The sequence below is a fragment of the Lacerta agilis genome, chromosome 8 (assembly GCF_009819535.1).
Source record: "Lacerta agilis isolate rLacAgi1 chromosome 8, rLacAgi1.pri, whole genome shotgun sequence".
In the NCBI taxonomy this organism is placed as follows: Eukaryota; Metazoa; Chordata; class Lepidosauria; order Squamata; family Lacertidae; genus Lacerta; species Lacerta agilis.
This window is the reverse complement of record NC_046319.1, coordinates 40202802-40217520: the sequence shown is the minus strand read 5'-3', so window position 1 is coordinate 40217520 and position 14719 is coordinate 40202802. Positions and strand designations below refer to the sequence as shown.

The 14719-nt window shown below is 45.5% G+C and overlaps 1 protein-coding gene across 15 annotated transcripts in view; it reads left to right on the top strand.

Moving 5' to 3' along the window:
• Nucleotides 1-1360: 1360 nt before the first annotated feature.
• Nucleotides 1361-14719, top strand: part of NFAT5 (nuclear factor of activated T cells 5) — a 55446-nt gene continuing 42087 nt past the window's right edge. For 14 of the 15 annotated variants that reach the window (XM_033158849.1, XM_033158844.1, XM_033158842.1 and 11 more), the window contains exon 1: nt 1361-1743. The gene's annotated coding sequence lies outside the window, so the exon portion shown is untranslated. The remainder of the gene's footprint in view (nt 1744-14719) is intronic. The other variant, XM_033158854.1, reaches the window with a different exon arrangement.

Here is a 14719-nt window from a genome sequence, read left to right as displayed (position 1 = left end):
TGTTTCTATTACTCCTTTACATAGGCAACACACTGAGGAGATTTACCTATCTTTCCCCACTGTCAACTAGTTGGGGAGAGGCCCCCTTAATTATCCTATGGCTTCCGTGGTACAAGACGGAACAGGAAACTCATAATTGTACATTCTGATTCTCAAGGGGTTGCCTATTGAGAGTCTGGGGTTTCTGTCTCTGCACCTTTTCCCTCTAGTGCTTGCATTTCACCTCATATCATCTTAGTCTCCATGTTTCCTTATAGGGTACACCTTTGCATACACAAGGGCAGAGGCTGAAGCCCCAGGGTTGTTGTTTTTTATATATAAATAAATTCTAAGGACCTGAGATTCAGAAGGCAGGGGCAGGCAGAAGCCACTCTATGAACACATTGCACTACTGTATAAGGCCATCAAAGCCCAGTGCAGCAACAGATCTCCATGGTTTCGAACGGGAGTGGACTTTCCCAGTAACTTGCAACTTGAGATTATTATTTTTAACTGAGACTTCAGCCTCTGTCCTTGTGCATGCAAAGGTGGTGCTGCCTGCCACGGAGCAACCTTCCTTCACCGAAAACAGGCTTGTGGCACCTTAAAGATAGTTAGTAGAGCACAAATGGTCAGACAGTACAGCCTGCAAAAGCTTCTGCCATAATAAATGTGATAAAGAACAACGCAAGGCACGTCTCCTTAGGAACTGGGTCCCTCACGGTTCACTGGGGCTCACACCTTTGCAAGGGTGCTTAAAGTCAAAGTTAGCACAGGAACCTCGGTGTTTGGTGGCAGGGGAGGAGGAGGCGGTGGCGTAGCTGTTTACCCCCTGCAGCCTGGAAAAGGGCAATATCCTTATGAAAACTGACGCAGAAGTTGACCTCTTAATTCTTCCTCTCCTTAAATATTTCTGTCCCCATCTTTTGGTCAGTAGATGCGAAATAAATACAATGCATCAGTGCTCCGGCGACGACACAGCCTACGGCTCCTCACTCTTCCTAAGAGACTCTTCTTTGCTCTTCCCCCGAGCTGAAAAGGAAGCTGTACAGCCACCTCCCTCCACTCTAACAAAGAGGCCTCTCTCTCGCGAATATCCCCTGTAGCGCAGGCGCAGAAAGCACCCTCGAATCGACTGCGTGAGGCCCCCGTCCGTACAAGAACTGGCACATGCGCATTAAAGCCGCCTCTGGTTCGTTTACCCGAGCGGTTCGCATGCGTCGATGGCTTGAGGGCGCTTGTTTGCCGAGGACGGCGCAAACGCGCACAACGTCCATTTTGCGTCGCTTGTTGCCGCTGCCCTGCCGCCTACCCTCCCCGCCCGCGGTCTGAAGCATTGCGCATGCGCCTCCTTTTCCCGTTGGTTTTTGTGTTTTCCCCTCTTTCACCGTCGCCGTGGCTCGAGAGCCGGGCGACGCATGCGCAGTGTTAACGGAGAGGGGGCGGTCCTGCTGGGCGACAGGCACCGAATTCCTGTCAGGAGCGGCGGTGGCTGAAGAAGAGCCCGGCTCGCGCCTCCTCTGTCCCTGGGCCCGCCTCCCGCCGCCACAGCACAGCCCCCTCCGCTCCCCTTTCCTGTGGTCGGCAGCCGCTGCGGCGTCCATCCGTCCGTGCCCCCCACCGCCGCCACCTCCCCCCGTCCCGCCCCCCCCACCGCCGCCACCTCCCCCCGGCCGGGCCGCGGAGCTGCGATGCCCTCGGACTTCATCTCTCTCCTCAGCGCCGACCTCGACCTCGAGTCCCCCAAGTCCCTCTACTCCAAGGGTGAGTCTCTGGTGGGCCTCAGGGGGGCGGCGGGAGGAAAAGAGCGCCGCCGCGTTGCGTCGACGACTCTGGACTCCGGAGCGGCCTCCTCGCTCGCTCGATCACCGTCTTTTCTCAGGAATTTGTCCTGACCCTGTGGGTCGTGTGCGAGAAGGAGGCCGCTTGGGAGGGACAGGGAGGGGCTACTGTCTCCCCCCCCCACCTGCCCGACCAAGGTGAGGAAGGGGCGCAGTCGCCGTTAATAAGGTCACTTTTCGGGCGGGGGCGGGGCTGCGCTCTACACGTGCCCCCTACTTTCATTAGCTGTCTATCAATTGCCAGATTAGCATCCTTCTTTTTGGCGGCGGTGGTGGTGGTTCACAAGTAAGGTCCCAAACCTTGTTTCGTTGAACCGAGAGAGTGTTTCTAAATAGGGACTTTTATTCTTCAGAATTTCTCATCTGCTTCCGTTCCTTCCCACCATCAATAGGTCTGTTTACTAGCCTGTTACGTTTCTATCCTACCTTTCTTTCAAGGAGCTCAAGGCAACCTACATGGCCTTCCCCTCTCCATTTTATCCTTTCAACTGCCCCAAAGATGCTTGAAGAGTTTCATGGCTGAATGCAGCCTCTCCTTGTTCCTACTTCTGTAGATGAACAAATTGTGAAAAACAAATGATCATGAGGCTGTCGCAGCCAGCTGTGGTATTGGGCCCAGTGCACCATGCCACAGAGAGTTGGCCTGAAAATGCATTGGTTAAGTGGGGAAGCCGTGTATGTTGGCCTCCTAGGAGGAAAGAGATCCTGGTAACTCCTTGGTTCATCTTCTGAGGGAGCTTCAACAGGGAGAAAACACGAAGCAAACATTGAAGTAAGGCTAGCAACCCTGTAAAATAGTTTGCCCTCAAAATAATGGCCAGGGTCAACTAGCTTGCTACACCGCTCTCCCTTTCTTTACACTTATCACACAAGAGACACAAAGAGAGAATTCAAAGGAAAACAGTAGTGTACTTACGGAAGTCCAGCAAGTTGTTTTAACATGGTATGAGAAAAAGATATTATGTTAAAGTTCAGCTTGTACAACCAGATCATGACTTGTTAAAAATGTAAAAATATTGCAGTTGCCTCAAAGCAAGCATTATAAATTCCCAAAACAGAGGGTTGATTCAACTCAGTTTCTCATTTTCTACACAAAATGCAGGAGTTCTTTCCATTCATGCCCCCAAGGAAAATAGGTCAGACTCTCCAATGGTCTTGTGAAATCTGGAGCGACAAAATAGGTTTGTTGGGTATTCAGACCAATGTTTCAGGTTTACTCGGTATATTTCTTCACAGCATTTCTTGCACTGTTAGACAAATATCTGAATGGGCCCCCAAGGCTAAAATAAATCAATGTAATGAAAATATGGAGCCAGGGCAACCATTTGCCCACTTGTATTCCTATAGGTCTTGCTGTTACAATGGGTTTTTGTCCACTTAAATCAGGGGTCAGCAACTTTTTTCATCCGTGAGCCAAAAAAATATGAACGAATTCCTATGCCCCACAAATAACCCAGAGATGCATTTTAAATAAAAGCACACATTCTACTCATGTAAAAACACCAGACAGGCCCCACAAACAACCCAGAGATGCATTTTAAATAAAAGGACACATTCTACTCATGTAAAAACATGCTGATTCCCAGACCATCCGCGGGCCGGATTGAGAAGGTAAGTGGGCCACATCTGGCCCACGGGCCTTAGGTTGCCTACCCCTGACTTAAATGTTCACTTAAATTGTAGATTTTCAACCTGTGATTTTACACTTTTTTGTTACGTTTTCACAGTAGGGCAGGTCTGTGGTTCTTAAAATATGTGCAAGGGTTTGAGCAGTTGCTGAGGTAGTCTGAGTGGGAATACAAAAGTTCTAATAATCCCTGCTTTCAGAGAAATGCAGCAGCTGCGTGAGTTATTGATTGACTTTTGCATTGAAGGAAAAAGAAGCATGACAAGTCTTTGAATGAAGTGTTTATTAAGCTTTCCTTGGCTTCCTCAGCAGGATGGGATTTCTCCTATTGACTAGTAGAGAAGTAGGAACTATAGTTGGGCTTCCCTTGGCCTTTTCAATATTTGGAGGTTGTAGTGTGTTGGATGTGTCAACTACTCCTTTAACCAGGGCTGGCCTTGAAGATTCATTTCTGTGTGGATGACAGTGAACACAGCAATTGTTAACTTGTGGAAGAACGCTAGGGCCCAGGGTCAGCAGATGCAGGTTTTTTTTTGCGCTCCCCGCTTTTTGGTAATGTGATAAACTAGAGGCGTATTATTGAGGGGGATAGAAGGAAATTCCTGGAAATATGGCCTAGTTAGTAATACTGACTTTTGTTGTCAAAATATGTCAAAAGTCTGTGTAAAATTTAGATTAGGAAAGGTATATAAAGCCTTTGATTATAACCAGTGCTTATTTTGTTTTCAATTTTGGTTCAAGGCATAAACAAAAAAATTGGTTAAGGCTGGAAAAGAAAGGATTGAACAGGCTGAAAGTGCTCAGACGAGGATGATTTCTTGTGAAAAACTAGTTTTGGACAGACAGTGGTAAAATACTAATCCTGTCTCTCCTCCTCCCAGACCAAACAGATATCTTTTTAACAGTATAATAAAATCCTATACATTTCCCATTGAAAGTAAGTCCCATCATGTTCAATTAAGCTTACTCCCAAGGAAGTAGGTATAGAACTGCAGCTCAAAGTAGTGAAGTTGGCAGTAGATTAGTGCACACTATCTAACTCTAGCCAATATGTTAACATTTTTATATACCTATTCAGAAACTAAAGAATAGGTTTGTTCTTTACTATGACAAAATAGGTATTTATTTATTTATTTCAGAGTTTTAATATCCACCTTCTTCCAGAGCAGAGCTCAGGGCAGCTTGCAACACAAAATACAGTATAAACATGAATATAGGAAAATTATGCAAGACAAAACCATTCTAAAAATAACACTAAAGCTTCAAGTACAGTACAACTAACACAAACCTCATCAAGTTCTAAAGACAAATGGGTATGTTTTTACCTGCTGTTTCAAAGTAGCTGATGTGAAGGATTGTTGTATCTCTACAATTCTATGATCTCAGTTGAGAAGGGTTCCATAAATCATAGAATGTAGAGTTGGTAGGGACCCTGAGGGTCAACTAGTCCAACCTCCTGCAATGCAGGAATCTTTTGCTTAGCGTGGGGCTCGAACCCACATCCCACCAGGGGCTGTTTTTTTTTAAGGGGGAACTCACAGGAACTCAGTTCCGGCAGCTCTCTGGTGGGCACCATTGTCATTCCAAGAGAAAAGGAGAGGTGTTCATGGTGAGTTTTGGCACCTCTTTTTCTAGAAAAATAGCACTGGTTGGGACCATAAACAGAGACTCTACACCAGACCTTAATGCCTGGTGCTATTTAGCACTACTGTCTCAGTGTTACTGGTTTTACCAAAGATTAGAAGTAACATTGTATACAACCTACTATGGCTCAAAACTGCAGAGTAGTCACTCAAAATAAAGTGAACTTTGACATCAAAGATAATTTAGCAACATTGGAAGCATATGAATCTATTATCTCAAACTATTTAGAAGGAGAAACTTTAAATCCTATTTGCAGACTGTAAAGTGATGGAAATTATTTATGAAGCAGATGACTGATTTTCAGTGACTTAAATTTACATAGGACCCAGGTGGCGCTGTGGGTTAAACCACTGAGCCTAGGGCTTGCTGATCAGAAGGTCGGCAGTTCGAATCCCTGCCACGGGGTGAGCTCCCGTTGCTCGGTCCCAGCTCCTGCCCACCTAGCAGTTCGAAAGCATGTCAAAGTGCAAGTAGATAAATAGGGACCGCTCCAGCGGGAAGGTAAACGGTGTTTCCGTGCGCTGCCCTGGTTCGCCAGAAGCAGCTTTGTCATGCTGGCCACATGATCCGGAAGCTGTCTACGGACAAACGCCGGCTCCCTCGGCCTATAGAGCGAGATGAGCGCCGCAACCCCAGAGTCGGACACGACTGGACCTGATGGTCAGGGGTCCCTTTACCCTTTACCTTTAACCCTTCATAAAGAGCCTTGTTATTTACAGTACTGTACTTTATTTGCCTATTTTGAGGCATTTTAGAATGTTCTCTTCCTTTTTTTCTTTTTAAAAGTGTGCTGATTTATAATCAGTGATTATAAATGTCAGAGGTGTTTCTTTTATTTTAAACCTGTTGTAGCCTAAGCAGTTATTTTTCAATTCTTGTTGGCTAGACCAGCGTTTTTCGATGGTGGTCCCCTTCCAACCTTGTTTCCTTCCTGTGCCCCCTCAATAAGTTAAAAAATAATAATAATCACTACAAATATGATGTTCTGCCCCCCCCCAACAAATCCTACTGGTAGAAAGGTAGCTATTTAAATGTTTTGTTTGTGAATAGAACATGTTTTATTTATAATTTTTTACAAAATACAATTACATAAAATGATAGGAACATAATGAAATGTTGTTGAAGGAGAAAAACATAGAATCATAGAGCTGGAAGGGACCCCAAGGGTCATCTTTCTAGTACAACTCCATGCAATGTAGGAATCTCCGCTAAAGCATCCATGACAGATGGCCATCCAACCTCTGCTTAGAAACCTCCAAGGAAGGAGAGTCCAGAACATCCCAAGGGAGATCCATCTTCCATGTATTACAAAAGTAAACAACACTTATTTGACCCCAGTTATTTGACACAGAGGGGGAAACCTATAGATAGTTCAAAAGGAACACAAGGAGTGCTGTATATATGGGAGAATTTAAAAAAGCAAGTGGTCCTCACTGACCTGGTGCAAAAATATCTTGTTATCCAGAGGGCCCCCGGGTGCCTAGATAGCACCCTATAGTCCCCCACACCCTTACCAGGGAGTAAGGCCCACTGAACTCAGTGTGGCTTTCTTCTGAGTAGACACTTAGTTATTTACTAGATGCAAGTCAGTAGCACCAGATGACCCCACTCAGCTAGGCGCTGGGGTGGATTTCACCCTGCATCTTGCAGAGCCGTGCCAATACTGCCGACGGGCCCTGTACTCCTCAGCAACATCTGAAGGCCCTGATCCACTAGGCGCTGGGGTGGATTGCACCCTGCACCTTGCAGAGTCAGGCCCAGACTGCCACTGGGCCCAGCACTGGCAGCAGCAACAATCGGCTCTGGCTCACCCAGTCCTACCCATTGCCACTCCATCACTGCAGTTATCTGACCTGCGGGTTCTGGATCATGGGTTCTACTGGTCTAAATGGGAGCCTCAGCGATCACCCTCTCCCGCTGGAAACAAACCAGGACACACACGTGGCAAAAAGGAGCGTTAGGCCCTGGTGGGGCACCCCCATACCTGCTTGTGATTAGCCAAGCAGATAGCCAGCCAATCAGATTTTAAAAAATAATGATTTCCACCCTTTCACTTCTCACTTCCCTCTGTGGCCCCCTAGCTTCATGCTGTGGCCCCATTTATGTGATTTTCACCTGTGCCCCCCCCTGGAATATCCTGGGGTGTCCCAGGGGGCCATATAGCCCCCAGTTGGGAAAAACTGGGCTAGACTGTTTTCAGTTAGCAAACATAATATTCTTACACGTTACTATTTCTTCATTGTACTGTCTTCATTAGCAGCCATTTCACCTGCACCCAGCAAGTGAAAAGTGCCACAGCCAACTTGTTATACTTGGCCCCTCCCATTTTAGAACTGTCTCCTGTAATATGTAATAATCGTTCTAAATTTGCTTATTTTTCTCCTCTCTTCCAATTATTTTTGTTATCATGTCTGTTAATTATAAACCTATAGGCAGAGCCTATGCCTTTTGATTTTTGTATAGTGTCTAGAATTTTAGGTGCTTTTAAATAAGAATTGTAATAAAACACAGGATTCTGAATATACATGAATTATTATTTTCACTGATCAATCATTTAACTACAGTAAACAGGTTTCTGAGTCCATGCAGCAGCTTTTGTATTAGCCTTGAGGTAATAAAAGTTACTGATTTCAAATCTTGAAAGGAGTATGACAGCTGCCTTACAAGGTGGATGGCAGGCTTCCCTCTCCCCTGCAGTAACACCATAAATCAGAGTAATCTCTCCTTACTTGTAAAGTTTAAACTGTTATAATTTTGGAAGAGTTGTAACATCTTCATTACTTTTATACAGAATATTTATGTTGATTAGCAGGGGTGATGGGTACTTGCAAAGACCCATAGAAACAAATACCTTTATCTGTATATGTATACTGTTATATACAGTACTAGCTGGCCCGACCATGCATTGCTGTGGCTGATTTGGTGAAATGGGAAAGGGAGGTGCAGTGCAAAAGTGGAAGTGTATGCTTACCGACACTTTTTCTTGTTGAAGTTGAGGATGCGTTGTTTCCTTACTGGCTCTGCAGATGCTTTGGGTGCCGCCATAAATGGCGGTCATTTCGTTTCTGGGTGTCCAGACTCTCCTCTCAGTGGAGACGGAGTCCCAGAAATGACCGGAGTTTTTTTTGGCGGCCAACTTCGCAAGCGCTATGGCCATCTTGTTAGTGGAGGTGTCGTCGGAAACTGCTTCTTACCCGGCTGGCTCTACAGCCGCTACTACCGCCGCCGCAAATGACGGTAAGTTTCGAGAGCCAGTGTGGTGTAGTGGTTAAGAGTGGTAGACTCGTTATCTGGGGAACCGGGTTCGCGTCTCCACTCCTCCACATGCAGCTGCTGGGTGACCTTGGGCTAGTCACACTTCTCTGAAGTCTCTCAGCCCCACTCACCTCACAGAGTGTTTGTTGTGGGGGAGGAAGGGAAAGGAGAATGTTAGCCGCTTTGAGACTCCTTCGGGTAGTGAAAAGCGGGATATCAAATCCAAACTCTTCTTCTTCTTCTTCCGCCTGCCCTGGCTGTTTTGTAAGTGGAGGCGGCGGCGAAAACTTGAAAGGTTTGAGAGTGCCGTTTCCGCCCGCCCTGGCTCTGTAGGTGGCTGAGGTAACACCGCAGATGGCGGAAGCGACGTTTCATCTCGCTTTTCCTGCCCAATGGAGCCATGGCCGCCAGCCGCACAAACGGTTGTTCCTGCCTGCGTGGGTCTACAGCTGCCGCTGGAGGCAGCAGTGGCGTTTGTGAGCGGCGTGCCCCTCTATTGGCTGGAGGTAGTGACGAGACGTTTTTAGGTGTTTATGCTGTGTTCGTCCACTGGAGGGCGCTGTATTTTTTGGCACAAAATCCAATTTTTACCTGGGTTAGGTGTATTATTTTTGCAATCTAACTAAGTAAGATCCTTCCCATATGCCCATGGAACGTTGTGTCCAAATTTGAATGGAATCGGTCAAGCGGTTGCGGAGAAAGGTGGTACAGCACAGACACCCACCTTTTACGATTTTATATATATAGATGTACAGGAATACAAGTTTTCATAATGTATTTTGGGGGTCTCTGGGGAAATTTAAAGAAGAAAACTTAACAAAAAAAGAAAAAGAAAGACCTGTTCATTCTTGTAATTGTTTATAATTGTAGCTCCCATGCAAGTACTTCACAATTTTTCCTTAATTATAATAGTAGAAGTCAAGAGAGAGTGAGTGCTAACATTTTCTTGATCTTGTTTATCCTCTTAGTCAACTTTGACATATTTGGTATATTGAACTGAATTCATTGCAGGCTGTAGCTAGCATATTGTAGCTTCTCCTATATTCTAAATTGCTTACAGGGTGTGTTAAGGATGATTACATTTGAGAGGTCTATAGATCTTGCCTCTGCTGTTTTGGTTGAATCTAGTTGTAACTGAGTTGTATTGTCCTGTGTGGGAGCTGGATTTCTCTCTCACAAAGTTTGCCTGGAGTGAATAAATACTTAAGGACAGTTGGGATCAGTTTTCTATCCCACATAGATTCCTTACTTTCTGTTTGAAGTAGACTCATTGAAATTAATGGAAAATAATATCAATTAATTTGTGTGGGTCTCTGAGTAGAACTAGCATTGCCTACAACCCCTTGGTTCTTTAAAAAGTAAAAAGCCTAGCTGATGGAAATAGATAAAGAAACTTGGTTGTAAATATTGCTGGAAGTTCAGGTGACCAAGAAACATATAAAACTCATCAGCCAAAAAACAAACAACTGTTTTGGGAGATGCATGGTATAAGGTTTACTGACTGAAGTGCTAACCAAATCTTGTATCAAGATAAACTCCATCCAGAGTGTAAACTTCAGATTATGAGCCGTTATTCTGTTGCAGCGAAAACAGACTCCCGTAGTACCTTAAAGATTTAGCAGATTTATTTATGAAAGCTTATGCAATAATACATTTATTAGTCTTACTTAAAGTGCTACAGGTCTCTTCTTTTTCTGACCTGTTCATGCAATTCCTCCAAGCTTGCTGGCAGACCCGTCTCTACCCTGTGGCACAAGTGGTGCGGGGAACCAGGGCGCCAAGGTCTGAAGGGCACCAAGCTGAGTGTCTGGGAAGGAGAGTTGGAGTCCGGGGAGAGCAGAGCCTTTCCGAATGAGGAGTGGGCTGGCAAGCTTCTCCCCATCCCCAGTGCACCGCTGAGGGGGGAGGAGGAGGAGGAGGAGGAGGAGGAGGAGAGTTCCACCACCCACCCACCTCCCTGCGCAGCTGGAGGACCCTGCTAGGGAAAGAGGCCACGCTTCCCAAACTTCCTGCCCACATTTCTCAACATCTGGCTGCCGAGCGCGGGCCAAGTGTGAGGAGCGAGGAGAGAGCCGCCTCAGGAGCAGGTGAAATCCGGGACCCAGCGCTGCCAGCATGGAGGAAGGTGCTGGGTTTGCAGCCCCAGCACGTTTGGATCAGCTGTGCGGCCCCCATTGATAGGAGGGAGGGAGGGAGGGAAGGCAGTATCAGGATCAACATCAGCTGCGTGGTTCTCTTTGTGGGGGGGGGCAGAGAAATGGCGCTCTGGTTTGGGGGTGGGTGGGGGAGAAGCGTCGCCCGGGAGAGCTCCGCAGCCCAGCTGGTTTGAGGGGGGAGAGAGAGAGAGCGGGGGGGGGGGAGAAAGGGCTGGGCTTGGAGAGAGCTGGGCACCCACCCTGCACCCACCCCTGCACCGTCACTGGAATAAGCCAGCACCGGCCTGCCCACCCTCACTGCAACCCATCCCTACCCTGCCCCCTCAGGGGAAGCAGCCAGCGCCTGCCTGCCCACCCACCCTTCCTCTGTAGGGCTTTTGGCATGGCGCCTCCTCCGAGGAGACCAAGGAGACACCAGAGTCGTCGGAGAGTGGCGGACCCCGCTGCTGGGTGCCCCTGCTCCCTCAACTCAGAATCCGGCGCATGCGCGAAAGAACCATGGGGATGCTGCGGAGTTGAGGGAGCAGGGGCGCCCAGCAGCGGGTCCGCCGCTCTCCACCAACTCTGGGAAACGGGGGTGGGGGGGCGCCAGAGGGATCTTCTCACCTCAGCGCCGGATATGCTTAAGACGGCCCTGCTTGCTGGTGCTTTTTTTTCTTTGCATACTATTGCTTTTCACATACAACAGTCAAAGTTAATTCCACAGCAAATAGTAGTTCTTGTAACATTGGTTGATTTTTTTTTTTAAAAAACCCAATAGTTTTAAAAATAAATACTACACCACTGTATCCATGGCCATCATTAGCCAGTTAAAAGTCTTGACATAACAGGAAAGTTACATTGATAAACTTGTTATCGTAGACTGTGTTTACTACAGAACAGGAGACTGTAACCTGGCAAGGACTGAGCAGTAGTAAATGCTATTAATAGGCATCTGTGCTGACAAGCACAAATTGCTGAATCTGGCGAGGACCTATGGTTGTATCCAACTAAATCCTACTCAGGAGTACACCCATTGAAATTAATGAACCAAATTTGTTGTGCCAATTAACTTCAAGGATCTACTCTGAGTAGTGTTGGATACCTGTCCTGGTATTTATGAGAATTTTCGCTTCTCCTCTGTTCCAGCATCCATAATGGTGAAGAAAAAACTGGTGTGCTGGAATTGCTAGAGAGCAAAAGGGTCTTGGGTAGGGTTCTAGTGGTTGCTTAATAGATGCTTTCAAGTGGCACTGGACTTCTTGTTCTCTCAAGTTTAAAACTGGCAACTGAAATGCCTCCGAGAGTTGCTGTCTGGCTGTTCCATTATTAACCCAACCCAAAGGCAAAAAAGTGGTTGGGGAGAAGCATTTGTGTCTTTGTAGGGACCAAATATGAACATATTTCTCATTCATAGGGGGAGCAGACTTGGGCTTTAGTGGCCTCGCTTCGCTGAATAGGGCTCTAGGCCCTAGAGACCATATAACAAGACCATATAACATCAGTCCTGAAATAGCTACATTGGCTCCCAGTACGTTTCCAAGCACAGTATACCTGAAGGAGCGTCTCCGCCCCATCATTCAGCCCAGACACTGAGGTCCAGTGCCGAGGGCCTTCTGGTGATTCCCTCACTGTGAGAAGTGAGGTTACAGGGAACCAGGCAGAAGGCCTTCTCAGTAGTGGTGCCCACCCTGTGAACGCCCCATCAGATGTCAAAGAAATAAACAACTATCTGACTTTAGAAGACCATCTGAAGCAGCCCTGTTTAGGGAAGTTTTTAATGTTGATGTTTTATCGTGTTTTTTAATATTCTGTTGAGAGCTGCTCAGAGTGGCTGGGGAAACCCAGCCAGATGGGTGGTGTATAAATAATAAAAAATATTATTGTTGTTGTTATTGTTGTCGTTGTTGTTGTTGTTATGGCATGCATGCTGCTTCTCCATTTCCCTCTTACTTTGGTTCCATTTTTTATCCCAGCTGTTATTGCTAGCTATTTTTTTACAGAATTTAAAATGATTTTCAAACAATTGGATTCTATACACAGTAGCAGCAAAGCCTCAGTTGTAATACTAGGTAGGGTACTTCCAATATTCACAGCTGAGTAAAAATAATTGTGCATGGTGCAGTGAAGAACTATAGAAATGTGTCAAGGGCTAGGAATTCTAGAATGAAAAAATTTGAGGTTATGAGTCTCTTCAGCATATCATAAGATGGGGTAAAGGTTAATCCCTTTTAGGTTTTAAAAGCCTCCATTGATTTACTGCTTTTCTGCTGCATGTGCCTTTTCATGTGCCTAGTATGTATTTGGTTGGAACAGTATAGCACATTCCAGTGTTAGCTTTGTTTGTTCCAACTAACACTCTTGAGTAAACATTCAAGTATCTGTAAAAAACCTTATACATACTAGGGTGTGTTAATAGTAAACCATGTCTTCCTACATAAGCACGGAAAGAAAGTTAAGTTTCTGCATGATAACTTGGGTTTGTTGGCTTGAAAAGAATGGATTCAATGCTTTCAAATTACTAATAAATTCAAGATATAAGAATGGAGATTCTGACTTTCTGACAGTAAGAGCTGTTTGACAGTGGAACAGACTCATACAAGAGGTGGTGGACTCCCCTTGGATGGCCATCTGTCATATATTATCTAATTGAGATTCCTGCACTGCAGGGGGTTGGACTAGATGGCCCTCGGAGACCCTTCCAGCTCTACAATTCTGTGATTCTAAAATTGGTTTAACATCTACATACAGCAAAGCTCTCATAGTTGGTGTGATGGGCATTCATGCAGGCAGCAAGTTGTCATTATGTTTGAGCCAGCTGTCTTGCTTTCCATAAATACAGAGAAAGGAAATTACCCTCTGAATACCTTAATCTTGTTCAGAATGGTTTGCTTACTTTGAACATAGGCCTTGTTTTTCTGCAGTATGGCCCTCATAGTAATCAAAATTACAGATGAAGTTTATAATAAGAATGAGAGAAGGTATATTTCAGGTGTGGGGAACATTTGGCTCTCCAAATGTTGCTGAACTTGATGGGGCTGATGGGAGTTGTAGTTTAGTAATATTTGGAGGACCAAAGGCTCCCCATTCCTGGAATTGGTGAATCAGATAAGAGTATGCTTGTAGGGACAGCATGCATTTCTTGGCTCTGAAGTTCTGCTTATGTTTCCAAACCAAGTAGAGGGGTCAAGTTCAGAAGGAGAATTTACATGTAATTCAATAATGGCAAAAGGAAGAAGGGATAGTGCTAGAAACTCAGATATTAGCTGGGCACCAAATGACACCTTAAATATAGGTTGCAGCCACCACAAGCAAATGTCTGCTTGACGGGGTTGGACTAGATGACCCTTGGTGTCCCTTCCAGTGCTACAAATCTACGATTCTTTGATCTCAATTCATTGCTTGCTCTTAAAACAGTTCATTTATCCCAGTATGCAAGAAGGAGAAACTCACACTGTAGAAATGGAAATAGTATTAACAATGGATTAAGGCAGAGGTTTTTAACTGTGGTTTGTGAGTTCCATTTGGGTGGAACGGCTGTAGCACAGTCAAATACATCTGTACTCAGACCTGTACTTACTTCCCTTGATGTGATGATGGAGGACTGTGTGCGAGTCAGCTGGCTCAATGGAGATGTCAATCAGCAACCTGGCATCCAGAAATCTCCACGTAGTCGCAATTGGACCCGCACCAATAGCAAAGCACACATTAAGGGAGACCTCTGTGGTACGGTATGTTCCAAAAGAAATGAATAGGAAAACAGACAATTTGGTAGTGGTGATACGAGGAAGAAAGCTGCCTAGGTATCAAGATGATACATATGTAAAGTTGTATTTTAGGGATGATTGTGTTATTAGGGGAAATATTTAAACAACATTGATTGGGATCCAGAGAATATTTTAACCATGAAAAATGCCTAGAAGGCATTTTGACTGCTTTCGACATTTTCCTCCATTTCAAAAGAGTGGTTTGCTCTATAGCATGGTAGCCTTCTGACAGAGAAGCAGAAGCCCACAGCCATATTGGTTGCATGTGCTCAGTTGTGCAATTCTTTGCATTCTGGCTGTTGTGTTTTGCTCTGATAGCTGACTTGCTCTACTGTTCTCAGCACAAGAGATGTGTACAGATGTTGACCAGATGGTAGATATTTGGCTTTTACTTAAAGGGATAGAATCATTCTAAACCCTTTCAGTAACTGAAGGTATGTATGATGTGAAAAATATGATTTAAGAAGGAAA